The sequence below is a fragment of the Pleurodeles waltl genome, chromosome 2_2, assembly GCF_031143425.1.
Source record: "Pleurodeles waltl isolate 20211129_DDA chromosome 2_2, aPleWal1.hap1.20221129, whole genome shotgun sequence".
Lineage (NCBI taxonomy): Eukaryota > Metazoa > Chordata > Amphibia > Caudata > Salamandridae > Pleurodeles > Pleurodeles waltl.
Window position 1 is genome coordinate 879,359,443 of NC_090439.1, and position 27,420 is coordinate 879,386,862.

Consider the following 27,420-nt stretch of genomic DNA (forward strand, 5'->3'; position numbering starts at 1 on the left):
TGGCAAGTCATGTTGGTGATGCCATCCCAACACATCATCACTACTCTTGGCCTTGTAGGCCTTCCACACTGCCAATCAAATCAATTTTAGACTTTCTATATTTTTGTCAGCTGGTACGAACTGCCCTTCTTCTTTTCAGAATTTCTCCTTAACATTTAGAGAACTGGGATCAGCCAACACCTCCGCTTTCCAACAGAAACTATACCTTTACAATTAGACATTTCCACCAGATTGTATGATTCATCACTATATTTCCCCATTTACAAAACCATATATTATATCTTTTGCTCAGCTTCTACTACATTTGTGTCACTGTTCATTTCCTATGATGCATGTTATGTTTGGGGTGGGACATCCCATTTCCTATATTGGACCAGGGGTGTTAAAAGTGTGGACCGAACTCGTTTTTCGTGGAATGGTTGCTGCAGTGATGGCAAAAGTAACAAGCAATTGCAATGCAATAGGTCTTGAGTTAGAGCTATTGGTACTGTATATGCATAACTGGACTTTACTTGCCACATAAATTGGTCAACCCTGCTGCATAATCTGGTCCTCTCTGCCACATAATTCCAGTGATGCTGCATATCACTAAAGCACCTCCATTTACCTTTCTTCCTCTATCTGCAGCAAAAAATTAAAATATTGCCATTATTTATTATATATTTTTATATTATTATTTTTGGGTCCCCACCCAACCTAGATTGGGGACCTAGAGGTGACCTAGATAGAAAGAGCATATGGTGTGGTGAATTATGGGCAAAATCTTTTGTAAAATGTATGTCCCCCAACGCATTATGGGGCAAGTTTCCGAGAGCAGTGAATATTGTAGTATCTTGACTGTAATGCTCAGAACAGCCCCTAGAGGGCACCACTATAAAAATAACATTTATAAGAAACATGGTCTTGCAACCACATAGTCAGCTCCCAGAGAACATAACCACATGAAAACAGAATGGCAGACTGTAACAGACTGTAACCATATATTTAGCACCTAGAAGGCATAGTGCCTTTCACATTTTCAGGCCTAGCAGGCCTACTGCAATACTATTACAAACAAGGACCTTAACACAAACTGCTCCCAGCTGTAAAACAAAAATTCCACCCATGAGAGGCCTTAAAAAGCCATTGAATGGTTAGCGCCCCCTCAACTTAATGTGGGGATCCAGAGTTGACCCGAACAGAAAGAGCGCGTTGTGCTGAATGGTTTGATGGTGGTCCCATTGTCCTAGGGCCACCACATGGTGAGTTATGGGCAAAAATGTTTTGTTAACACGAATGCCTCACAAATCAATCAATCAATCAATACGCATCTGTATAGCGCACGCTATCATCTTGTGGGGAATCTGGGCACTGTGCCTTAGTCGAACAGCCGGGTCTGAAGCTTCTCCCTGAAGTCCGTCAGCAAGGGGGATGTCCAAATGTGGGGGGGCATGTCGTTCCAGGCCCTTGCAGCAATGTAAGAGAAGGTGTGGCCACCACATCGGTTACAATGTATGCAGGGGGTGTTCAAGGGAGAGAGAGGTGGAAGGTTGGTGGAACTTCATATGTTGGTTAATGTAAGAGGGTCCGAGTTCGTGAAGAGCCTTGTAAGCAAGGGTGAGGAGCTTGAATTGGCATCTCTTTTGGATGGGAGCCATTGGAGGTTCCTCAGGTGAGGGGTGATGCAAGTGACTTTAGAGAGATCCAGGATGAGTCGGGCTGCCGCGTTCTGTATGGTCTGCAGTCTTCTGAGTTGCAGGGTGGAAATGCTGGCATAGAGGGCATTGCTGTAGTCGAGGCGTTTGGTGGTGAGGGCTTGAGTGACAGTCTTCATGGTTTCGGAGGAGATCCATTTGAAGATTCTGCAGCGTATGCAGATGGTTTGGAAGCAAGAGGAGGTGACAGTGTTGACCTGATGTTTCATGGTCAGTTGACTGTCAAAGAGAATCCCTAGGCTGTGGGCGTGGTCTGTAGGTCACCAGGTGTTGTCCCAGGCATATATGTTGCTCCCGAAGATGATTACTTCAGTTTTGTCGAAGTTCAGCTTGGGGTGGGTGTCTCTCATCCAGTCGGCTACGTCGGTCATGGGGTTGGAGAAGTTTTGGGGTTAGCTGGGTCATCAGTGAGGGAGAGGATAAGTTGTGTATCATCAGCTGATGTGTTGGGAGCTGACGAGGTTTGCATGGGGGCGTCATGTACTCATTGAACAGGGTGGGGCTGAGGACTGATCCTTGGAGTACGCCACATATGATGTTTTTGGGTGCTGAAGTGAAGGGGCGCAGGCGGATGCTTTGAGTGAGTCCAGTGAGGAAGGAGGCAAACCATGTGAGGGCGTCATATTGTATTCCTAAGTTGTGGAGCCTGTTGATGAGGGTGTTGTGGGAGTCTGTGTTGAAAGCTGTGGAGAGATCGAGCAGGACCAGAGCAGCCATTTCTAAGTGGTTGAGGAGTCTTCTGATGTCGTCTGTAACGATCAGAGCAGTCTGAGTGCTGTGGTTTGTGCGGAATCCTGACTGTGAGGTGTCCAGAAGGTGGTTCTGTTATAGGAAGGTGGTGAGTTGGAGGTTGATGGCTTTCTCCAGAACCTTGGCCAGAAAGGGTGGGAGAGAGATCGGGCAGTAGTTTGAGGTCATAGGGTTCGGCGGAGGGTTCCTTCAAGAGGGGTCTGAGGTCGGCATGTTTCCAGTTGTCATGGAAGGTTGCAGTGGAGATGGAGGCATTGATGATGCTGGTGAGGTGTGTGCCGATCAGGTTGGTTCTGAGGTTGTAGAGGTGGTGGGGACAGGGCTCGGTGGGAGCACTGGAATGGATGGAGGTCATGATGGCTGAGGTGGTCAAGGTGGTGAGTGGGGCCAGGAGGTGATGGTCTGGCTGACGTTAGCCTGTTGATTCGGGTTGCTGGGGTTGGAGGTAGCTGCTTGGGAGTTGAGACTGTGGTAGATGTTGACAATCTTGTTGTGGAAGAAATCCGAGAGGTTGTCACAGAGTCCTTGGGAGGGATGAATGGTGTTCTCTGTGGCTGTTGGGTTGGAAAAATCTTTAACTATTTTGAAAAGTTCCTTGGTGCAGTTGACTGCTGAATCAATGCGGGTGGTGAGGGCTGCTTTCTTGGCCTTTTTGATGTGTTGGTGGTAGGTGTTGAGAGCTGCTTTGTAGGTGGCTATGCAGGCGGGGTTATGGGTGGTGCGCCATTGCTTCTCGTTGGTAAAATTTCCGATTTGCTGTACAGAGCTCTGCTGTGAATCCGCTGGCTCATTTGGAGGCCCTGTTGGTTTTTGCTGGTTTCAGTGGGGCCACCCTGTTGGCATAGTTGGTGATCCAGTAGGTGAGGTTCTGGACTGCTTGGTTAAGGTCAGCAGTGGTTTCGAGGTGGGAGGAGAAGAGGACCTGTGTCCATTGGGTTTCGGTGACCTTGGTCCAGGAGCGGTGGGAGGAGAGTTGTTGCTTGAAGGTGTTGTGCTGGGCTTCGGCGATGGTGAAATGCACAATGATGTGGTCAGTCCAGGTGAGTTTGGTGGTGTGGCTGAACTTGAGTCTGTTGCTGAAGGTGAAGATGGTGTTGAGTGTGTGGCTGGCAGTGTGAGTGTGTACGGTGCCCAGTTGGGTGAGGCCAGTGTTATTGAGGCTTTCCATGAGGGTGATGGGGTTGGTGTCACTGGGATCGTCAATGTGGAGGTTGAGGTCGTGGAGAAGGATGTAGCGGTGGGAATCGATGGCTAGGGGGCTATGAGGTTTGAGATGTTGTTGCAGAACGTGGCATAGGGTCCAGAAGGTCTGTAGGCAATGGTGCCTTTAACTATGGTCTTCGGGTCAGTTTAAGATAGGAAGTTGAGGTGTTCCATTAGAGGCATGGAGTTGTCATTAATGATGCAGCATCTGATGGTGTCTTTGAAAATTATGGTAATTCCTCTGCCTTGATTGTTGGTGCATTTGTGGTGTACCATCTTGTAGCCATTGGGGGTGCCAGTGGCGATGTCAGGGTTTCCATAGGGTTTGAGCCACGTTTTGGTGATGACTACGTTGTCTGTGGAGTGGCTGGTGATGGTGTCCCAGACTTCTATGGCGTGTTTGCAGAGGGAGCAGGTGTTGACCAGGATGCATTGGAGTGGTTGAGTGGTGGTGTTGGGTTTCTTGGTTGTAATGGGTAGCTCCTTGTGGGTGGTGTTGCATGAGAAGAGGCAGTGTCGGCAGGAGAATGGTCCTTTGGTGGAGCGTGGGAAGGCGGTGGCGCAACTGCTATGACGTCCAGGGTCGAGGTCCAGGAATTCCTTGGTGGAGTAACGGAGGCTAGTGGTGGGTCCAGGGGTCCATTCGGAGGTGCATCAGCAAAGAGTTTGCTGATTGTGACTCTTGCATGGTGTGGCATCTCCATGGAGGTCCTGGGTGGTCACAGTATGTGGTAGGTGTCGCAGAGGAGAGTAGGGGCAGCAATGGGCAAGCATGGGCCGGAGTCATGCAGGGGCAGTGCTGGGCAGGGGTAGGGCACTGGCAACACAGGGGCAGACACGACTCAGGGGCAAGAGCGGTGCTAGGGCGAGAAGCGACGTAGGGGTAGGAGTGATGCAAGGGTGATGCAGGGGCAGGTGGTGCAGGGGAGGCGCAGGGGCAAGGAGGGACACAGGAGCAAGGAGTGACGCAGGGGCATAGAGCGACGCAGGGGCATGGAGTGACACAGGGGCAAGGAGCGATGCAGGGGAAGCGCAGGGGGCTCAGGGGCAGGGGAGGCGTAGGAGCAGGGGAGGCACATGGGCAAGGAGTGATGTAGGGAAAAGGAGCAATGCAGGGGCAAGGAGCGACACAGGGGCATGGAGCAACACAGGGCAGGGGTGACACAGGGGAGGTGCATGGACAAGGAGCGGCGCAGGGACCTGGAGCAACAGAGGGGCAAGGAGTGACACAGTAGCAAGGAGCAATGCAAGCGTAGGGTAGGCACAGAGGACAAAATGAAAGAGGGGTGGCCCAGCCTGATCGGGCTACGATGGGTGTGAACGGGCCTGCCCTTGGTCCACCGTTGCACGGACACGTCCTAGTCGCATCCCACACTTGTCCCACGCTCTGGAACCTCGCTAGCAACTTTAAGCTGTGGGGAGGTGGGAGCAGAGAGTTATGGCCCCTCCCCCAGTGGCGAAGGCTCCTGTGGATTGTGGTCTGGGGCTTCCAAAGTGCTGCAAGGAGTCTGGCAGCAGTGGACAATAGGTCCTGAGAGGTGGAAGGGCTCAGAGATGATGTGGGCGGAAGGAGGGCTTCAGAGTAATCCCACGCTGTGGGACCTCGCAGGTAGCTATATGCCTCGGGGAGGCAGGAGCAGAGAGTGAAGGTCCCTCCCCCAGTGGCATTATGGGACAAAGTTCCAAGTGCAGTGAATATTGTAGTATCTTGATTGTAATGCCCAGAACAGCCCCTAGAGGTCACCATAATAAAAATAGCATTTGCAAGAAACATGGTCATGTAACCATATAGTCAGACCCTAAAGGGCATAACTACATGAAACAGAATGACAGAGAGTAATGCCGTGTAACCATAGATGTAACTCCTAGAGGGCATAGTGCCTTACACATTTTCAGGTCTAGCAGGCCTACTGTAATACTACTACAAACAAGGTATTTAAAACACAAACTACACCCAGCTATAAAACAAAAGTTTCAGCCATGAGAGAACTTAAAAAGACAGTGAATGGTGAGAGAGGTTACTATTATGGAGTCCCCCCAACCTAGTGTGGGGACAAAAATGTTTTGAAAAAGAAATGCCCTGCTTGGCATTATGAGGCAGGTGTCCCGAGTGCAGTGAATATATAGTCGCTTGGCTCTCCCGCTGTACTGGGAGAGCCGCTTTGAGGATTTCTGTGTTTTTTTCTCTGTTAAATGCTCCAGTTTGTATATTTTCCAACTGCTAAACTTGTTAAGTGGTACTCTTGTAAAGCACTCCTCAGATCGAGGTAGCGATCTATGAAACTTCACTATGGGGGTCATTCCGACCCTGGCGGTCCTTGACCACCAGGGCCGGGGACCGCGGAAGCACCGCCAACAGGCTGGCGGTGCTTCCTGGGCTATTCTGACCGCGGCGGTAAAGCCGCGGTCAGAAAAGGGGAACCAGCGGTTTCCCTCCGGTTTTCCCCTGGCCCAGGGAATCCGCCATGGCGGCGCTGCTTGCAGCGCCGCCATGGGGATTCTGACCCCCTTCCCGCCACCCTGTTTCTGGCGGTTCTTACCGCCAGGAACAGGATGGCGGGAACGGGTGTCGTGGGGCCCCCTAACAGGGCCCCACAAAGATTTTCACTGTCTGCTTAGCAGACAGTGAAAATCACGACGGGTGCCATTGCACCCGTCGCACCCCTGCAACTCCGCCGGCTCCATTCGGAGCCGGCATCCTTGTTGCAGGGGCCTTCCCGCTGGGCCGGCGGGCGGGCTTTTGGCGGTCGCCTGCCGGCCCAGCGGGAAAGCCAGAATGGCCGCCGCGGTCTCCTGACGGCAGAGCGGTCATTCGGCGGTAACCGCATGGCGGGCGGCGACCGCCGCCCGCCGCGGTCAGAATGACCGCCTTAGTCATGTAAAGCGCTCCTTCGGTCGAATTTGCGCAGTATGAAACTTCACGTCCTCATGTAAAGGGCTCATCTGATCGAGTTAGTGCCATCTGAGCCTTTAAAAAAAATATTGAATAAATTAAAAAGAATTCCTCTCCAGCTTGCAGCCTTTGTGCGCACACCACAAAGAAACAACAGAATGCCCAAAACAGGGAAGAGGAAGAAACAACATATGGCCACGCAGTGTGAAGCAGCGAGGCAAAAGAAAAAAGTAGGGCACCACACTAAGTTATATGGCCGATCGTGCAATAATTCATGTAGCAGGATCAGTCTCCAAGGTGGTAACAAAGCAGCCGCAAGGTGGGACAAATGGAAAGCATTTACCTCTGAAATCAATAGAATTTTGAAAGGCAGGCCAAGGAATGAATGAAAGTGATGGGTGTGATGCAAGCCCACAGATTTAGGTCACATCATGTCGAGAGAGAGCGCTTGCGCGCTGCCAAGGCTCGACCTAATAAAGGAGCTCAAGGAGTGCCTCTCCGTGTTCAGTGCACCACACATTTGCCTCGGGTGTTTACATTTGCATGCCATTTATCTGCAAGGCCCCGACTGCACAACCTAACAGTACAAGCGCCCTGTAGAAACGTCCTGAGTTATCAAAGCCATGATCTGATCCACAACATTCTACCGCTGTACATTACTGAACTGTTATGTGATAAACACAGCAGAAGTGTGGGGGAACTAGTTTATTCTAATAGGAACAACAGCACACAATCCACAACAGCATCCACAAATATGGACCACCTGATAGAGAACCTGCGAATGCTCTAACCAGACAAAAACACACTGCATGTCACTTCATCCATGGCAGTGGGCTATGGCAACACACACCATTATGACACTTACAAGCTTGACAACTAACTACGAACTTAAGTCGCTGGTTGGCACTGAAATGAACATCAGACAAACAAGTCATGCTCCCTCTTTCGACATGTGCTGTACATATGGACTTCCACAGTCTGCGCAGTACGCAACCTCTAAAAATGATTTGGGAAGCGTAGAATGAGGGATGTTGGCTTGTTCTGGGCATGAATTTGCAGCAGCGATGGGTTCAGTCACGTCTCAGCGTTAAAAGCGTCTGTTGCTGGTCTCTGAAAAGAGGGTCATGTCGACTGCGAACATAAAATACCTATTTTCGGTTGCTATTGTGCGTCACTGGCATCTGTATTTATAGAGAGGCTGTCTGCTTTATAACTTTGTAACACTGCTTTATAATGTCTTCAGCACTGAAATGTCAGAGAGCCTTGTGCATAGTTAACCAAAGAGGTGCCGGTGAGTCTGGCTGGGCATCTCACTTGTGTGCCTAGTGACAACTGTATTGATATATGACAGGAAGCACGCATACAAAAAGCATTGCTAAAGCCAGTAGATCTTGCTTACGTCAGGCGATGTCTTTGACAATGTTTTAGCCGTGTTGTACAGCAGATGATGATCAGGTAATGACAATGATAATCCACAGGGATGGCAAGCCCGACAGCAGGAGGATGGCAATAATGCAGCCAACAGGCAAAAGCTATTAAAATATATTTGATTAGACAAAAATTGGTTAATGCTACTTCCACAGAAAAGACTATTTATTTGCACAATAAATCACACTTCCAAAATTCAGATATTCAATTCCTGGGCTTAGAGGCTTAGTGGACTAATGCAGCCACTCCAGGAACCTGTTTTTGATTTTGTAGTCACAGATTTAAATCACGGTTGGCAAAATCAGCATTTCATCCTTCTGAGGTCGATAAAATGATGACCACTGAGGTGGGTAGCAATACAAATCTGTGATTCAGTGCCACCATGTCCTAAGGGGCAAACACATGCACATGATCTACAGGATTTATAATACATATCTGTTATCATCAATGCCCAGCTACTCCATCAACACATGCACACTATCCTTACTCAACCTATCCACCCCAAGCAGCCCACCAATGTCTTATATCTAACTACTACCCTGCCTCTATGTTCTAACTAGACAAAGCAAGGCTTAGGATCCTTTCTTCTTCTTAGGGATGTTGGAGGACTCGGAGAACTGGGTAGAAAGCGTTGACCTCATGTGGCACACTTTTTTTGCAGTTTTATATAGTGTAAACTTGGCCCAAGGCCTTTAGAGCACGTTACATGATCACCATTTTACATTACACACTTTTACATAGAGGGAGATTAAGTGATTTGCTCAGAGGATGTTGAACCAAGGCAGGGACTCAAACCTGGCTCCCCAGTTCCAAAGTCAGCAGCTCTGGCCATCAAGCCACATCTCCTTACCACTTGCTCTGAAGCCTGAGAGGGGAACGAGGTGAAAATAATTAATCAGTAGTTGAAATGAAGGAAATGCTGTCCCTTAAGGTGTCTAGCGCACGGGCAGCATGTATCCTTTGTCATTCTGGCCTATCTAGAATCCAATTCAAGGCAAAGAGCAGAACTATCTGTCCCTCTGCAAGTTATGCTTCAAAGTTGTGCATGGAGGTAGCAAACCTGCACAACACCTTCAGGTTTCCTAGTCGGGTGTCCTGGCCATGGCTCTAGCACTTTTGCCTCATTCAAATTACAGCACTGGTGTAAGCGATGAAGGATTGCTGATTGACCCTCCTGCCTCAGTTACAAGAAAAGATCCTTCTGTGCATCTCGGATCTCATTCTAGGTGGATGAGTTTATTGTGGTCTGGCACAAAACTGCTACATCTAAGGTCACTGTGACATCAAGCTTCTGTGTAATTTGTGCCAGATACTGAGTATCAGACGGTTCTACTCGTGCAGCTTCTCTTTCCTTGCCTGAGGTATTTCAGGTGATGACGAGGTACCCAGATCTCTGAAAACCCTCCTCTTCTGTGCCTCAAGTCTCGTGCTGCCATAAGTCCTTAAAGAAAAGGAATTCCAGTGTTTCTTCAGAAGTCACTTGGCTCCTCTGAGATTCCAGTTGTGTGCCTATAGTGGGAATAGCGCTTGATGTGCCATTACCTGGTGATTTGATGATCTCTGGAATGAGTTGGACCAACACTGCTGGTGGTGGAGATGATGGTCATGGTAGTATCCATTGTGGTGGCCTTATGATGGATACAGTTGGTGCAAATGTTCTGGTGGTCACACCTATTGCCATAGTGGCAAAAGTAGTATTCGTTGAAACTGCAGCTGCAGGTGTTGCTGCATGGGTGGAGGATAAATATGTTGCCTTTTATTTTCTGGCTGGTGGAACATGGCTAATGAGCGGCACTTCTTCACCTTGTCAGTATTCTATCGCCCTGCCACTAGACGTCACTTATGAGGGCCCTTTCTTTACATCTGTGTACAATAACATACACATCAACACTTACCATTCTTAGTTCCTCTTCACCTTTTAGTCCGGTTTTCTGTTCCACTTCCCTGATACATTATGGTCTTTGTAGCTTCTTCTGATTTTAGACCCTTCTTACCCCATGTCCTGGTAGTGGGTTCCTTTTTACTAGCTTGGTTCCTGGATCTTGTGGTTATTGGACACCTTTCTATCTGCATTCTTGACTTTTCTCTTTCTTGGCTCTGATCCACACTCCATTCCAGGCTTTCCTGTTACATGACCTGGTTCCCCTGTTCTTCCCGTTCCAAGTCCCATTTTAGCGATCACTTCATTGGTGGTTTCCTGATTTCTTGCATCTGGTTTATTCCTTGTAGCTGTCTCTATTACTGCACCTTTGCTCCGCCCCTAAGCCTCCAGGTATTTCAGCCATGTAAGCGCATGGAGCTGCTCAGAGGATGCCCAGTGATCTTGAATCAGTTTTCACCCACTAGGGTCAATCCTCATCCTCTCAGTGTCTTACTGTACACTTCCAGGCACAATATTGAGTCTGCTGCAACCCTGGTTAGGTCATGGTGCGATCCTTCTAAAGTTCCTCCTCCACGTGCCGTATAAGGCTCAACAGGTGTTGCTAATACCACACTAAGCTTTGGACACTTCTGAGGAATGGGTTGTATATGGATTGTCGCACCTGATCCTTCCTCGATTAGCTCTCCTCCATTCCTTTACCTGGCAGAAAGGTAAGGGGAAGTCTCAGACTATCTCTCGCCAAAGTGGACTATTGTGCTCCCCATTAGAAGGGCATATCTCTCCACCTCAGAGTCCTCGAACAGGTGACCCTTACATTATGTACCAGAAGGACCTACCTTTGCCCTGTGCCCCTAACAATTAAATATGCAGAAACAGGCCTGGTTGGAAATGAATCCAGGCATATCATGATTGTGGTTTGTGCTAAGTGCCCAAAGAATAGAACCAGTTGGTTGGCCACGGTGTTGGAAATGGAAACATAACAGTGTTGGCATTTAGCATTTGACAGATCTACCATCTTTTAGAAGTGTCAGTGCTCTCCTAATGAATGCATGAGAACCCGCTGAGAAGTGCCACAAACATTGAAATAAAAACGACAGTTACTAAAAATAGAAACGTTTTTGTAAACTTAAAATGTGGGAGAATAGTCCTACAACAAAAGATTTTGTTCAATAGTTTTTCTGTGATACCTTTTTTGTGAGAAAATTATCCGAAAAAACTAAAATACTATTTTGCAAAGATGTTGTTACAAAAAAACTAGTTTTGTGGAATTATATCTTTCACTTTAAACTTACATTGTTTAAAAAAAATCTAAATAAGTTGGAGGGGGGGAGGACTGCCAACTTTACACATATTTGCTTAAAACTTTAATTGACTGTTCCACATCTCACTGATATTCTCAGATTCATTCTGGGAGCTGTGCAAGTGCATCAGACAGAATATAGTATGGACGATGAGTGGCCTCAGTGGAATTTAGAAATGTTCCATCCTTTCAGTTAAACTTTTTTATTTTTTTATATCTGTTTGTGAATTAAATAAAATACTTAATATACTATTTAATTTGTGTATTTCTTTAATGAATGTTTTTTTTCTGTATTTGTGTGTATTGTTTTGCTGTTAAAATCATCAAAAATCTTTTGTCGGGGTCCCTACTTCCAGTAATGATTCAGTGGGGGTCCCTGGGTTCCAGAAATTATTAAGTGGGGGTCTCCAGAAGTCAAAAGGTTAAAAACCACTGATGTAGGCAATTAGTGGACTCAGGTGAAGCGCTAGCATGCTCTGACAAAATGTGAGGATGGATTAGGAGCAAAATAGACAAGATTATATGGTAGGGCCCAACAGATTGTTTTGTCGTTTAGAAATAAATCCAAATTCTGCAAAAGCTTCAATCTTCCCATTAAAACGTTTGTGAATTAAAGAAAATATTTCATAATGTCTGTATTTGTTAAATGTATGTTTGTTTCTGTTGTTTTGTGTATTTTTATTTTTAGGTTTACACCATAGAAATTGTTTTAGGCAGGGGTTCCTAGCTTCTCCTCGTGATTCACTGGGGGGTCAACGGAAGTCGAAAGGTTAAGAACCGATGCCTTAAACCAATGGACTTCACATTCTGAGGTCATCAAATGGATGATCGTTTTGATTCCAGTTGATGAGGTTCCAAGGCCTTTTTGAACTCCTGGCGCGAGTGCCCAGTGTCGCCAAAGGTTATGTAAGACTTCTAGTCTAGCATTGCCAAACAACTTTTTTTTCATTTCAGTACATATTATATTTATATTTCTGTAACATTTGTAACGTGTACGGACATCCACTCTCTAGAGGCAGCATAAAAAAACAAAGGCGCTCTAATGCAGAGGAGAGGATTTCAGTGGATCCAGAAGGTGACATAGGCGCGAGGGAAGATGGTGGCAGGGGGTAAAGTGCCTGACAGAGCCCCTAGTCCCTCATAGCCTTGGACTGGCTATGATGTGCGATGGCACCAGTTTCCCATGCTCAGCTGAAAGGACTGGGCCAAATTAGATAAAATGAGGTGGAATTGAGAGAATCTGAAACCACCAGAGTTGTGCCACAAGTTTTAATATTCATAAACTAAACTTGAAGACCTGCACAAAATGTTTCTGTGGGCTACCTATGGGAAACCAACAACCTTATAGGATATTTGTAAGCTAAATTCCTAAAGAACACTGTTATAAAGGACAACCTTGGTAGTGGTTCCCTATTGAATGATATCTCGTCCCACAGGAAGTTTTACCACAATCCTATAAAATTATTTTATAAGAAAGTTAAAACTGATTTTTCATGCTGTTTTCCTCGGGTTTCTCACGCTTCTAGCAGAAACCCAGGATCACCTAATCACCCAATGGGAGCCATGTAAGAATGAAATAATAAAATGTTTAGCAGCAACCTTCTACGTGTGTGTTCACAGAAACAGACATGGGTTTCAAACTTTAAAGTATACTAGCATGAGTAAATCCTTTATGGGGATTTGATTTGGTTCTTGCACTGCAGTGACAATGTTTGAGAAATAATGCAGTGACCAAATAGAACTGAGACAAAAGCCAGAGTTAGAACTAACACCACTACTGTAGGAAAAATAACAATGCATTTATTTGTTTCTGTGTTATATGTTATGTTAGCGTGTAATTTCCGTGCACTGGACCTACATTCGAATGCTTGTTCGCGGGTATATTGTTTGGCTGTATACAAGATATGAGAAAAGCAGGGTCAAATGACTTTGTGAGCTCAAATCACGAACACCAATACAGCACCGTGGCTGCTATACTGCTGTTGAAAATAAAGGACGAGTGCTGTTAGTTGTAGTATCATGGATGTAAACTTCAGACAAGGGGGTCATTTTGGGACTCATTCAGAGGTGGGTGGTGAGTGGTTTGGTGCCAGGTCTTTGTGGCTGTCCCCGTTAACCACCTCTCTCATTGTCTGCCTCACCCAGCACGTGATACCAGCTGCAACGGTTCCCACGCTCTGGTAGGAAACTCCCACTATGTCAGGGGCGTTGCTTTTTATTTTTATTTTCTGAAGATGAACTCTTGCTTTGAGGTGGGTTTAGGTGAGTGCACGTGTGTGTATGTCTATGCAGATATGCAGGAGTGGCTCCTCCGCTAAGGCAGAGGAGCGTCGCCCCACTGGATTTTTGAAGAAGGAAAAATAAAATGATAAAAACATACACTACATCATTATCAGTTTATTTTTTCCTGGGACTAAGGGGCTGGGCTGGAGGGAGGGAGTGGGCCAGAGGAGGGCTATGCAACTCAATGTGCGCATGTCTGTCTGGCTGGCCGTGTTGGGCCGGCAAAACAGACATGCGCACTTTGCATGTTCTCTACCCATCTGTATTGCACAGTTGAGTGGAGAACGTGCACATGCTCCCACTCCCAGTCTCTGTGGCAAAGCAGGCCGCTCAGACCAAACACAACACTGCTGTCATGTTGGTGACAGCAGCGTTGTGATTGGCTGGAAGCCTGTTTGCACCCGGGAACAGGAAGAAGATATTGGGGAGACATATCCCTACCTCCCCCAGAAGGTAAGTGTATTTTTATTAACATTTTTTTTATCCTCCCGCCCGTCATGCCCCGTCCCACCCCATCCTGCCGTGTCCAGACACGCCACGCCACCCCCGTTCAGTGGCAGGCACTATTGCAGATATGTGTGTGTGTTTCTGTGTAGTGGTGTGGTGTAATGTACCCATCAATTTAAAAAGAGGTTCTTGGAGTAGGTAGGGTCAAGCTAGCTTGGTATACCATGAACGTAGAATATTTCTTATGGCTGTTAGCAAATTAATGTGCAAATTGTACCACAGGTTATTAGCACTGTTGAGCCTAATTTGTCCAATCTTATCTTGGAAGGAAAATCACTACGACCCTCTAGGAGGAAGTTGGGCTTGCTGAGTTTGCTTGGTGCAATTAAGAGGGGGAGGTATTTATGTACCTACACTTTCAAAGCTCACTTGCTGCCACTACCACTCCTAACCATCAGTGCTGCTAACAATGTGAAGATTAAAATATAAAAATCTAGAGACTTCTTCAATCATAGAAAGAACACTGTGAATGCTTGTCTGCCTATAGTAATATAATGTATACCATACTGTATGGTATTTAAATACTTCATAGAATATGTGCTTTTTGAACGGAGGTTTAAGAACATTTCTTCAATGCTTCAGTCACTGCTGGTACTTGTAAGGCTCAGCAGGTAGGCCATTACTTTGAAACCAAGGAATATACAATACAGCAATGCACAAGGTGCACACAAACCAGCCATAACAAATTATAGAAGTCCATGGGATCAACAGCTGTGGGAGTAGATCACAAAGTACATCAGAAATGTGGAAAAACATGTACAATTTAGTGTAAGCATCCCAGGAACATTGTATTGTAATAGTATTTATATAGCGCTTACTACCCCTGACAAGGTGTTGAAGCGCTTTTCGGTGAGTAGCACGCTACTCCGGAACCCAAAAGGAATTCGTGGTGGATTAGTATAGGGAAATATGAGTACAGTTTTAGTATTAGTATGAGTTAATTTGAGCCGCGGATATGTGAGTTTGTTAGTTGGATTGACTAGGGTAATGGAGGAGTAGAGGAGGGAAGAATCCAGAAGTGTTAATTGGAAGTTTATTGTAATAGGATTTAGGCTTGGGATGAGTTAAGGGGGGATGGCAGAGGGAAGAGTCTGTGGAAAGGGTTAGGGAGATCATAGTAGCAGGATGGGTTTTGGATGAGTCAAAGGTGAGATAAATGAGGGAGAATTTAGTAGGATTGTTTGGATGATCATGGTAGTGAACTGAGGTTTGGGTGAGTTAGATGTGGAAGAGGAGGGAAGAGCTTAGGCAGGGTTATTTAGGAGATGAAAGTAGTAGAATGGATTTGGGAATGCGCCAGAGTGGGAATGGAGGATAGATTGATAGAGACATGACATATGGTGATGGATAGACAAAGTAAAGCTTACAAGAGAGCAAAAATATAATATTTTTAATTATATATATATATATATATATATATATATATATATATACACACACATTTTATGATCATTATTTTTATTTAATTTATTTATTCATTATTATTAATATATATTTTTAGATTTATTTATAATTTAAATTGTATTTATAGATTTTATTTTATTTTAATTATTTTTTTTCTCCAGTACAGTAGGACTAGAGTAATAAATAAATAGATATGTAAATACATAGTAAGGGAATATATGTCCAAGGAATATAATAAACAGTCACGGCTAAATAACCTTTCTAACATTTATTTATCTTTACTCAATTTTTGAATAGCCAATGCCTATGATTATAAACATTTGATCAGTGTGATATAAAATGAGAGCAGGCATTCATAATTATCTAATATAAAAACGTATCTAGGAGCTATGCAATGACCTATGAACATGTTAAGCATAAAATAACATATATATATATATACATATATGTATATATATTAATATAAATACATATATACACACACACATACGCACATATATGTACATACATTTACATATTTAAACCTTGAGTAAATATACATTAGTTAAATAGGTTTAAAGAGTATGTGTGTAATTTATTGTTATGACATAGTAGCTATACACATTTCCTAAAGAATGATACATATCTAGAATAATCACATAATCAGATAAAAAATATTTATCAACACAGGCATATGCACATTGCATCATATCATTTATTTTTACAGGAATGGAATGCAGTTATTACGAGAGTGTGGGTTCTGCATTTCCCTAATTAATCTAGTCAACACAACTCGCCAAGTACTTAGATCATCCAACATCTTATCTATTCACACTTGCTTCATGCATATTTCCTCAGCTACCATCCATTTCCCAGCGTCTTTCTTCAACAACAAAACAAAGGGTCCATTGGCTGAAGCCGTGTATCATGATACACCTCCTAGCCGACAGAAGGGTGAAACTCAATATTTGCCTGCTTGGGCACAGGCTGAAGGCCAAACAAGCAATGTCTAGTAGTTTTCATAAATAAATACGTTGATTTAAAAAATAAACTGCTACTTTTAATAGTTATTAAAAATCCAATTCAGTGGTGAAGTTGAATTATTAATAAATATGAAGGAAATGTAAACTTTAGATAGGCACCCTTTATCTGCATGGACTGTCAGAAGGTTCATTAGCATAATCCTCATGCTGAGCCTTGAATAGGTGTGAAAAGGTGTCTAATGCCTCCTAGGAGCAAATAATATGCTGACCTGAATGGGCAGAAAGGACTCCTCTGAACTCCACAAAATATGCAGGGTGTGGGTTGTGGACATCCTTGTTGACCCTACACAGTCAAATCCTGCTTGACAGGAATTTAGAACCACATGTAACACATGGGGCACACTTGAAAGGGAAATAACAGGATACTATGACAACCTTTGTGTATCTACTGTCTTGTAGCTGGAGAACTGTGCTTTTATCCTACCAGACAACAGTCTCTGGGTTTGTTGTGGCTACAGTTCATGCCTCAGAAAGGAGTTTAGTGTTAGATTTGGGATGACACTAGGATACCCGAGTACACTCCCCACAGACACCCGAGTACTCAGACCCCAAATGTAGGGCCTTATTACGATTTTGGTGGATGGAAAAGCCCGTCTGCCGAAATCCCGACGGGGAGGTTGCCGACATTGGGGCTGCCTCCCGGCCTGGCCCATTACGAGTTTCCAGCTGGGTCAGCAGGCGGAAACCTCAGTGTCCGCCCAGTGGCCCAGCGAGAAACGGCCCACAGCATTGTCTCCAGCTTGTAATAGAGCCGGTGGCAATGCTGTAGTGCACAAGGTGCACCAGCACCCTTGCAATGTTCACTGTCTGCAAAGCAGACAATGAACATTGCAACAGTGCTGGCCAGGGGGACCCCTGCACTGGCCACGCCAAGTGTGGAGAACAAAGTTGTACTCCCCAGGGCAGCGCTGCCCTGCTGGATTAGGACTGCCGGGACGACTAATTCTGGTGGTGCTGGTGGTCTGACCGCTGCGCAACTTCCGCAGTCGTCATGTGGGACCGCTGCATTGGCCTGAGACCGCCAGGTTCATAATCAGGCCCTTAGTGTGGCCAAAGACGTTCACTATCTTTCTCAATGCCATGGTGAGCAGAATACAACTGTACATCAGATTCCCCAACACCCCACAGGCAGTACAACAAACCAAAGTTAATTTTTACCAGATAGCACAGTTTCCACATGTGCTAGGTGCCATTGATGGGACACATGTAGCAATCTGTCCACCATCGGCCACCTAGTATGTGTATCGCAACCGTAAAAACCATCATTCTATGAACATACAGGTGATATGCAATGCCTCCTACATCATTACCGATCTCGTGGCCAGATACCCAGGGAGCACACATAACTCCTACATCTTTCGCCACAGCAGGATACACACAAGACTGCTAGCTGGGGAGTTTGGGGAAGGATATCTACTAGGTAATTTGATAGTTCACAATAATGCATTGATGTAAGCATGACGTCAGACAGCAAATGTACTCATTTTACTCTCTGTGCATTCAGGAGACAGTGCCTACGCAGTGCGCACCTATATGCTAACGCCCTACCTGAGCCCTGCCACCCCAGCAGAGAGGAGGTACAATGCTCCACATAGGGCTACCCGCAATGTGGTGGAGCGCACTTTTTGGCTGTTGAAGAGCCGTTTCAGGTGCATCCATAGGAGTCAAGGTGTACTACAGTACAGCCCAGATACAACATGCAAAAGTGTGGCCACATGTGCTATCCTGCAGAACATAGCAACCACCAGGGGCATACCAGTGGAACTCACAGAGCCAGACTCAGATGAGGATGATGATCCCTTACCACCCCTTCTACCAGCAGACAGGACCAGTGCAGCAGAAGGCAGGCAAAGACGTGCTGACATCAGGTGCAACCATTTTTGATGTACGTAATGTCATATCCACTTCAATATTATGTTTTTCAGTAGTTAGCATCTTTATTACCTTGACTTCAGGTAAACATTGGGTCATTAGGACATAGCTATTCACAATGGGCAGACATGATCTATTAACAGTGTCACACTATTAACATCATAGCATGACTTTATTACACATGTTGAGGTGGTCCCCTGTAGCCCTCAACATCACTTCTTCCATCCACGCACTCCGCTTGAGTGCTCAGTGCCCTCGCTGGCACCTCTAGTAACAGGTTCACCTGCAGTACTGTGTCTCGCACTGCGACACCTCGGATCAATCACAGGGACTGTCAGACTGCTGAGGCGAAAGGATTCCTCACTGTCACCAACACCCAGTTCGCTGGTTGTGGCACTGCGTGCTGTTTGCATGGCATCCACTACATTGTTAATTTGCACCAGTCCCTGTGCAATGTCCCTACTGCAATGTGCCATCTCCACCTGTGTGGCCGTGATATCTGGGCTGTTCTACTTGCAAGCCTCCTGAGGGGAGTTGACTGGCGCTGGCGCTGGTGCAAGGACTGCTGTCTTCCTGTGCGGACTCGGCTCTGGTGGTGGTGTGGGGTCATGTTTTGGCATCTCATCTGAGTCCAGGTTGTACTCTGGCAGTGGTAACACCCTTGCCCTGCATCTAGTCGGAACAATACTGTAGGACTCACTTGTATTTGAGTCTGACTGTGGCTGTGTTTCTGCTTCCCCCACTTTTCCTGATCCTGCATCAGCAGGGTCAGAGTCATCTGCAAGGATAATGTGCAGCATGTCAGTTCTAGCATTTGTCACAGATTTCCACAGTGTTGCTTTATATGTCAAATTAAATTGTGTCACCCTGAGTCTTTTGTGGTGTTTCTCTATGTGGCTGACCATTATCTTGCTATTTATGTTGTGTATTCACCTTAGGGTTGTGTACTACCACTCCCACAAGGCACTGTTGTGTTGCATGTAAGATGTGACCTGGGCTACTTTTCATTATGCATCAAGCTATGTTCTATTTCCTAAGGGGCATGTGTACATGCACATGTGGGGATACACATAATCACTGGCCTTACCTTTGCTGGTGCTGGGTGTTAAAAATCGCAGTTTGGAAATCGCTAACTGAAATCTTGATACATCTAGCCCTAAAAGACTAAGGCCCTCATTACAACCCTGGTGGTTGGTGATAAAGCGGCAGTAATACCGACAACAAGCCAGCGGTAAAAAAAGTGGAATGACCACGGCAGAAACCGCCCAGACAGACAGCCACTTTAACACACCGACCGCCACGGCGGTAGCAACAAGCACCACAGTGATAACCGCCAACAGCCAGGCGGAAGACAGTGTACTGCCCACAGTATTACAAGAGGCCTATCCACAACCTTTTTTGGGGAGGTACCAATGACATCAAAAGCACGGCGGAAACAGAACACAGAAGGTAAACAACTCACCTCTGGACACTCAGGAAAGAACAACACCACCATGGAGCCCGAACTGCAAGAGTTCCCCATGCTGGTCTACCTCCTCCTACACCAGGAATACCAATGCCGGCGAAGACGTCCGCGGTGAGTACTGCCGCCTAGCACACAAGGGCGGGGGGGAAGAGAGTGACACACACACGTAACACCCCAACACCCACCCCCAACACCATACACACAAGCAGATGCAACATTACACATCCACCCCGTACCCCTCAGGAATAATGCAAGGACAAAAGAAAGTGATTGAAGTGAGTGTAATAAGATAAAATACGAGAAATATGTCCTAAAAAATCAAAACACTATTTACATATATACAAACGGAGGGACACAGCCCAGTCCATAATGTCCATGGGCCACAGGGTCACATCACATAGGCCAAGGCCCCACTTGACTCCTGCATCAACACAGAGAGAACACTGCAGGGGCATCAGGTCAAAAATACAAAGGCACCTCATGGGAATGGGGAAAAGGGGGCACCTCAGCTGGAAGATGGTACAACACCACTTGTCCTGAAGGGGGCAACATGCCCTGTGCGATGTCCTGGGGAGTGCAAAGCCACAGTCTCTCTAGTGGGTGGTTTGCCCACTGCTTGGTCTTGGGGAGTGCAAAGCCAAAGTATCTCTAGTAGGTGGTTTGCCCACTGCTTGGTCCTGGGAAGTGCAAAGCCACAGTCTCTCTAGTGGGTGGTTTGCCCACTGCTTGGTCCTGGGGAGTGCAAGGCCAGAGTCTCTCAAGTGAATGGCTTCTCCACTGGTCCTGGAGGGGGCTTTGGTCCCAGTGTGCTTCATCCTGGCAAGGAGGGGGTTAGTGAATGCCTTCTTCCACTGGTTCTGGAGGGGGCTTTGTGCCCAGTGTACTTCTTCCTGGCAAGGAGGGGTGAGTGGATGCCTTCTTCCACTGGTCTGGAAGGGGCTTTGTGCCCAGTGTGCTTCATCCTGGCAAGGAGGGAGTGAGTGGATGCCTTCTTCCACTGGTTCTGGAGGGGGCTTTGTGCCCAGTGTGCTTCATCCTTGCAAGGAGAGGGTGAGTGGATGCCTTCTTCCACTGGTTCGGGAGGGGGCTTTGTTCCCAGTGTGCTTCATCCTTGCAAGGAGGGGGTGAGTGGATTCCTTCTTCCACTGGTTCTGGAGGGGGCTTTGTGCCCTGTGATGCAGATCTTGGGGAGTGCAAAGTCACAGTCTCTCACCTGGGTGTCAGACCCACATGATTTGCAGAGGTCAGGATGCATTACAGTCCATTGAGGCAGGACTGCACACTGGCCGCTGGCGGCGATGGCTGCTCTGTGGTGGCAGTGCCGGTGCTGGTGTCGGTGCTGTCAGTGGTGGGGGAGGCTCCAGCCCTTCCCCTGCAGCCTCGGACGGCTGCCCACTGGGGCTGCTGCTGCTGGCAGTGGTGCTTGTGTCGGTGCTGGTGGCGGTGCCGGTGCTGGTGGCGGTGCTGGTGTTGGGTTTGCCAGTGGTGGGGGGAGGCTCCAGCCCTTCCCCTGCAGCCTCGGATGGCTGAAGTGCCATGGTTGGTGTTGGGGGCTCAGAATCAGTCCCAGCACCAGGCCTCCTGTCCTTCCTGCCTGCATGGGCAGTCCCTTTGCCCTTGCCCTTGCCGTCTGGTGGTGCCTTCTTGCCCTTGCCAGCTGGTGGTACCTCCTTGCCCTTGCCATCTGATGGTGCCTTCTTGCCCTTGCCAGCTGGTGGTGCCTCCTTGCCACCTAGTGCAGGCATACTGCCAGTGCTGATGGGTGTTTCCTTGGAGCCTCTCACACCTGCAGTAGCTGCCAACACTACTGTGGCCGTGGACTGGGTGGCTGAGGTGCTAGCCTGGGTTCTGACCACCCTGGCCCGACATGAAGGACGGTGGGAGGGGTAGGGAAGAGGTCAACGGCAGAGAGGAAAAGCTTCTTACAGACACTGGGGCGAGAGGAGGGTGAAGGTTTGGGAGTGGAGGAAGAGGGAGTGGTTGTTGGAGGTGTCTGTATGCTGTGCATGGGCTGGATGCTGTTGGGAGGTGGATGGCTGTTGGGTGTCTGAGTGCTTGCGTCTGTGTACTTTGGGAGCAGGGGGCACAGACACAGTGGGAGAGGACACAGGGGATGTGTGCATGGATGTGGGGGTGGTGACTGCCAGTGAGGGGTGTGTAGTGATAGGCGTGATGGTGATGGGGTAGTGGAAGAGGATGGGGTGCATGCAGGTGTGAGTGGAGATGCTACTGGGAGGGTGGTGGACGAGGAGGAGGAGGGGGACACAGTGGTGGCAGTGGATGTTGTTATGTCTGCATCTGGATGGTGTTTGTGTGAGTGTCTATGGGATGATGTGTGGTGCTTGTGTTTGCCTGAGCCACTCCTGTGTGTTGTACATGCTGCCCTGCCTGTGAGCTTGGGATAGGTTGGGGTTGAGGGGAATGGGACTGGGTAGAGGACGTTGGAGGGGGGAGGCTAGAAACAGGGACAATGGCTGCCATCAGGGAGGAGGCCACAGCCTGGATTGATATTTGTTGGGCCGCCATGCCAGAGTGAATGCCCTCCAGGAATGCATTTGTTTGTTGCAAATGGGCTGCCAGCCCCTGGATGGCATTCACTATGGTTGACTCCAACAGAGATGGATCGCAGAAGGTCAATAGCCTCCTCACTTAGGGCAATAGGACTAACTGAGGCAGGGCCTGAGGTGCCTGGGGCGAACGAGATGACCACCCTCCTGGATAAGCGTGCACAGGAAACTCGCTTAGGGGCTGCTGGGAGGGCGGTGCTGGTACAGGGGGTGGCAGCTGTACCTATAGTTGGGGTGGCCACAGAGGTGTCTGCCACCACCAGGGAGCTTCCATCGGAGGAGGTATCACTGTCTGAACTGTCCCCTCCTGTCTCCGCTGTGGTGCTCCCCTCGCCCTCTGTCCCACTGGTGCCCTCACCGTCGGTGGATTCGGCCTCCTGGGCCCTGTGGGATGCATCTCCCTCCGTTGCCGGTGCCTCTGACCCTCCGCCAGATGATGCGAATGCACATAAGGACAGGATGACAAAACAAAAATGGGGGGAAGAGTCAGAGGATACACTTAGTCAATGTCAGCAACAACACCATAGTTGGCGTACATGACACACACACACACACACACACACACAGGGAACCTCCTTAGGCACTAGGCAATGCACTACCAATCACAATGCAAGTCACCAGGCCATGGACAGTAATACCTAACGCCAATTGCAGCATACCTGACACCCACAGAGCCCTGCCCAGTAGTGGATGCCCACTAGCTTAGTTGGAGGTGGAGTTCATCAGCCCCTGCCCAACATGGAACCTACCCTGCAATGTCCGGCCTGGCCTAGGGGCACCAACAGGCCAACATCCCCCACCCGAAGGCCACTCCATCACGCACAACTGGTATAATGTGTAACTGTACTCACCCCCTTGTGGCTGCTGTGATGCCCTCAAACGCCCATCCAGCTCCGGATAGGCCACCACCAGAATGTGGAACATCGGGGGTCAGGGTTCGACGGGCACCCCTTCCTCATTGAGAGGCCATCCCCAGCTGGGCCTCTGCCATCTTCCTTGCCCAGCGTCTCAGGTCCTCCCACCGTTTGCGACAGTGGGTGCACCACCTGCCGTAGACCCCCAGGGTCTGCGCATCCTGGGCCATGGCACGCCTTTTTCTGATGGGCACTGACCTGCAGAGAAATATACATAGAAAAAAGGTATCAGTCATACCGTCCGGCCTTTTACACTAACGGCCCACCATATCCCTCTCATCCCCTTACGCACATACATTGCCCACCATACATGCAGCACGCTGAGCAGAGCCCTTCCCTTAGCCCCCTCCCTACACGAGGCCCTCACACACAGCACTCCATGCATCCATGCCCCCTGCATCGTGCTCATAGTGTACTCACCTGTTGGTCTGGAGGCCCATACAGCATTCGGTACTGGTACCCCATCCACCCCATCCACCAGTCTCTCCAACTTGCAGCGGTGAAGGCAGGGGCCCTTTCCCCAGTGACGCGAGCCATGTTCGGTTCCAGACACACATCACAGCAGCACATGCAGTGTAGGACCTCTCCTGTTGAAGGTCAGGTAGCAAGTGAGTGAACAGATAGAAAATGGCGGCCACCTCCATGGTGGTGCATACGGTCACCGCCGGCATACATCACTATTGGCTACTGTAACCCATAGGGACCAATGACAACCAATGAGGAGTTGCACAGCGGTACTCGACCGTCTCCCGCAACGGCGCACAATGTCAGCGCCATTACCTCATTTCCACATGTCCATCCACACAGGACAGGTGGACGCCATTTCAGGGGAGGGCAAGCCATGGAACCTAACTGCGTCACACCACACACATAGGCACCATTTGGGACTATACAACAACATACTGTTTCAGTCACAACATGCAATGCACTAAACATTTTGGAAATGTTGAATACTGACCAGATGCTCATCGTTTTGCCCCCCTAGATTACAACCACTGAGGATGAATAGGAGATGGAGGCATCCCCCTTGTACAGACCCCTGGTGGACTTGACAACAATGGAGGACAGGCACATTATCCTCACCTATAGACTTGACAGGGCCACAGTCCAAAACCTGTGTGCCCAATTGGAGCCAGACCTGGTATCTGCTATCCGTCACCCCACTGGGATCCCCCCTCTTGTGCAGGTCCTATCTGTGCTCCATTTCTTGGCAACTGGTTCTTTCCAAGTGACAGTGGGCTTGGCAGCAGGAATGTCACTGCCAATGTTCTCAATAGTGCCTACAAGATTGTTGTTGGCCCTGATGAAACACATGCACAGCTACATTGTTTTCCCCCAGGTGGAGGATTTGGCCACAGTGAAAGTGGATTTCTATGAAATGGGACATATCCCCAACATTATTGGTGCAATTGATGGTACACATATTGCATTTGTCCCCTACCCCATGAAAAATGAACAGGTGTTCAGAAATCGAAAGAGCTTTCACTCTATGAATATGCAGATAGTGTACCTGGCGGACCAGTACAGCTCACATGTCAATGCAAAGTACACCTTGGTCTGTGCATGATGCCTTTATCCTGAGGAATAGCAGCATCCCATATGTGATGGCTGAACCCCAGAGGCACCAGGTGTGGCTAATAGGTGAGCCCAAGGTCCCCACTCGGTATATGTTGGTGTATGGATATGGGGTTGGCCCTAAGGATTAGTGTCTGGCTAACAGGTATCCCTCGATATTTGCAGGTGACTCTGGTTACCCCAACCTCTCATGGCTACTGACCCCAGTGAGAATATCTGGACAAGGACAGAGGAACGTTAGAATGAGGCACATGGGCGAACAAGAAGAATTATAGAGCGAACCTTTGGCCTCCTGAAGGCCAGGTTTTGGTGCCTCCATATAACAGGTATGTTATATGTATACAGGTATTATATATATCCCTGTGCTACTCACCCAAGAAGGTGTGCCAGATCATTGTGGCATGTTGCACAACCTTGCCTTACGTCGCCCGGTGCCTTTTCTGCAGGAGGATGAGGCTGGAGATGGGCGTGTCTATTTGTATCACAGGTGCATTGTCCAAGGGGGCATAGAAAGTTGAGCAATGGCAGTTCAAGGTGGACAGGGTGACAGAGTGGGACACAAGGGTGACATTCAGGACAGTATTATTTCCTGGCGGGGGTCTTGGCAATGTTCTCTGGCTTCTGCCTGGATCGCAGGGACCGTTTACGGGGTGGTTCTCCTTCTGCAGGGGGAGGGGTGCTGGTGGCCTGTTGTTCCTGTGACGGGGCCTCCTGTCCACTAGCAGCAGCGAAGGTGGAGGGCTGTTCATCGGTGTGGCTAGTGTCAGGGGCCCGGTGATGTGCCACTGCCTCCCTCATCGTGTTGGCCATGTCTGCCAGCATCCCTGCAATGGTGACCAGGGTGGTGTGGATGTCACTCAGGTCCTCCCTGATCCCCAGGTACTGTCTCTCCTGCAGCCGCTGGGTCTCCTGCAACTTGTCCAGTATCTGGCCCATCAACTCCTGGGAATGGTGGTATGCTCCCAGGATGTTGGTGAGTGCCTCGTGGAGAGTCGGTTCCCTGGGCCTGTCCTCCCCCTATCGCACAGCAGTCCTCCCAGCTTCCCTGTTGTCCTGTACCTCTGTCCCCTGAAACATGTGCCCACTGCCACTGACCCCAGGTCCCTGATTGTCCTGTGTTTGTTGGGTTGCCTGGGGTCCTTGTAGTGGTGGACACACTGCTGATTGGCGTGTCATGGGGACACAGATATGGGTGGGTGCTGTGCTGGTGTTTCCTGAGGGGGGGGGCTCTGTGGTGGTATGGGACTGTGCCTGGGTAACCGACTGTCCAGAGGTCCCTGATGGACCAGCTTTGTCATCCTGATCCAGGCGTGCAGAGCTGCTGTTGTCACTGTCGGCCTCTTCTGTGGGGGGACTGGATGTAGTTGGCACCTCCTCTCCACTGATGTTGTGTAGGGGACCTGTGGGGATGTAAATGCAGTGGTATAGTTTCTGCAAGTGACATCTTGGGCAGGGGTGTGTTGCCCTGTATGGTTCTGATTGCCCTGGCAGCTTAGGCTTGTGTGAGTGGTGATTTGGTTGGATATGTGACTGTATCAAGTGTGCATGCTTTGGTGTTGGGTGTCCATGCAGGTCTGTGATGGGTGTCCATGCATTGGTGTTGCATGCAGGGCTTGGTAGTGGGAGGGGTGGGTTCTGTTGGTGGGGTGTATGTGAGGTGGTGGAGTGATGGGGGTGAGGGTAGGGGTGGGGGTATGTGACGGCATGCAGGTAGGGGGGTGATAGTAATAGAGATTTGACTTACCAGAGTCCAGTCCTCCTGCTACTCCTGCCAAGCCCTCAGGATGGAGTATTGCCAAGACTCCCATGTTGTTATTTGTGGGGGAGGAGGTGGTAGTCCACCACCAGTCCTCTGTACAGTGTCTTGCCACCACAGAACTCACCTTCCCCCGTAGGTCGTTCCACCTCTTCCTGTCATCCCTTGTTCTGGGGTGCTGTCCTACGGCAATGACCCTGTCCACTATTCTCCACCATAGCTCCATCTTCCTAGCAATGGATGTCTGCTGCACCTGTGATCCAAATAGCTGTGGCTCTACCTGGATGATATACTTCAGCATGACCCTTAGTTCCTCCTCTGAGAACCTGGGGTGTCTTTGTGGTGGCATGGGTGCAGTGTGAGTGGTGTGTTTGAGGGTGTGTGGGGTGATGTGTTGGGGTTGTGCTGTGAGGTGCCTGGATGGTGTATAGGTGATGGTGTACTGTGGCTCTGGTTGTGTGGGTTCTCTTGATGTATCTGTCTCCAGTGGCAATTCTTTCTAGTCGTAAAGGGTTGTGGGTGATGTGGGTGTGTGTTTTATAGTGGTGTGGGTGTGTGGGTGTGGTGTGTGTATGTGTGTCAGATGTGTGTAGTTTGAATTGTCCAATGTGGTGTTGTTTTGTATGTGTGTGTGTGTATTTTGAGCGCGGCGGTATGTACCGCCAATGGTTTACCACGGTTGAATGTCCGCCGTGGTGATTCGTGGGTCATAATGCTGTGGGCGTAGTTCTGTTGGCGTAACTGTGTGGGTTTTGCTACCGCCAGTTTATCACGGACCTTTGGGCTGGCGGACTTGTGTGTGTGGTTGTATAGTGACGGACTGCTATGTGTGTGTCATAATATGGTTAGCGGTAAACCACCGTGGCGGCGGTATGTTGGCAGCAGTCGGCATGTCGGTAAGCAGG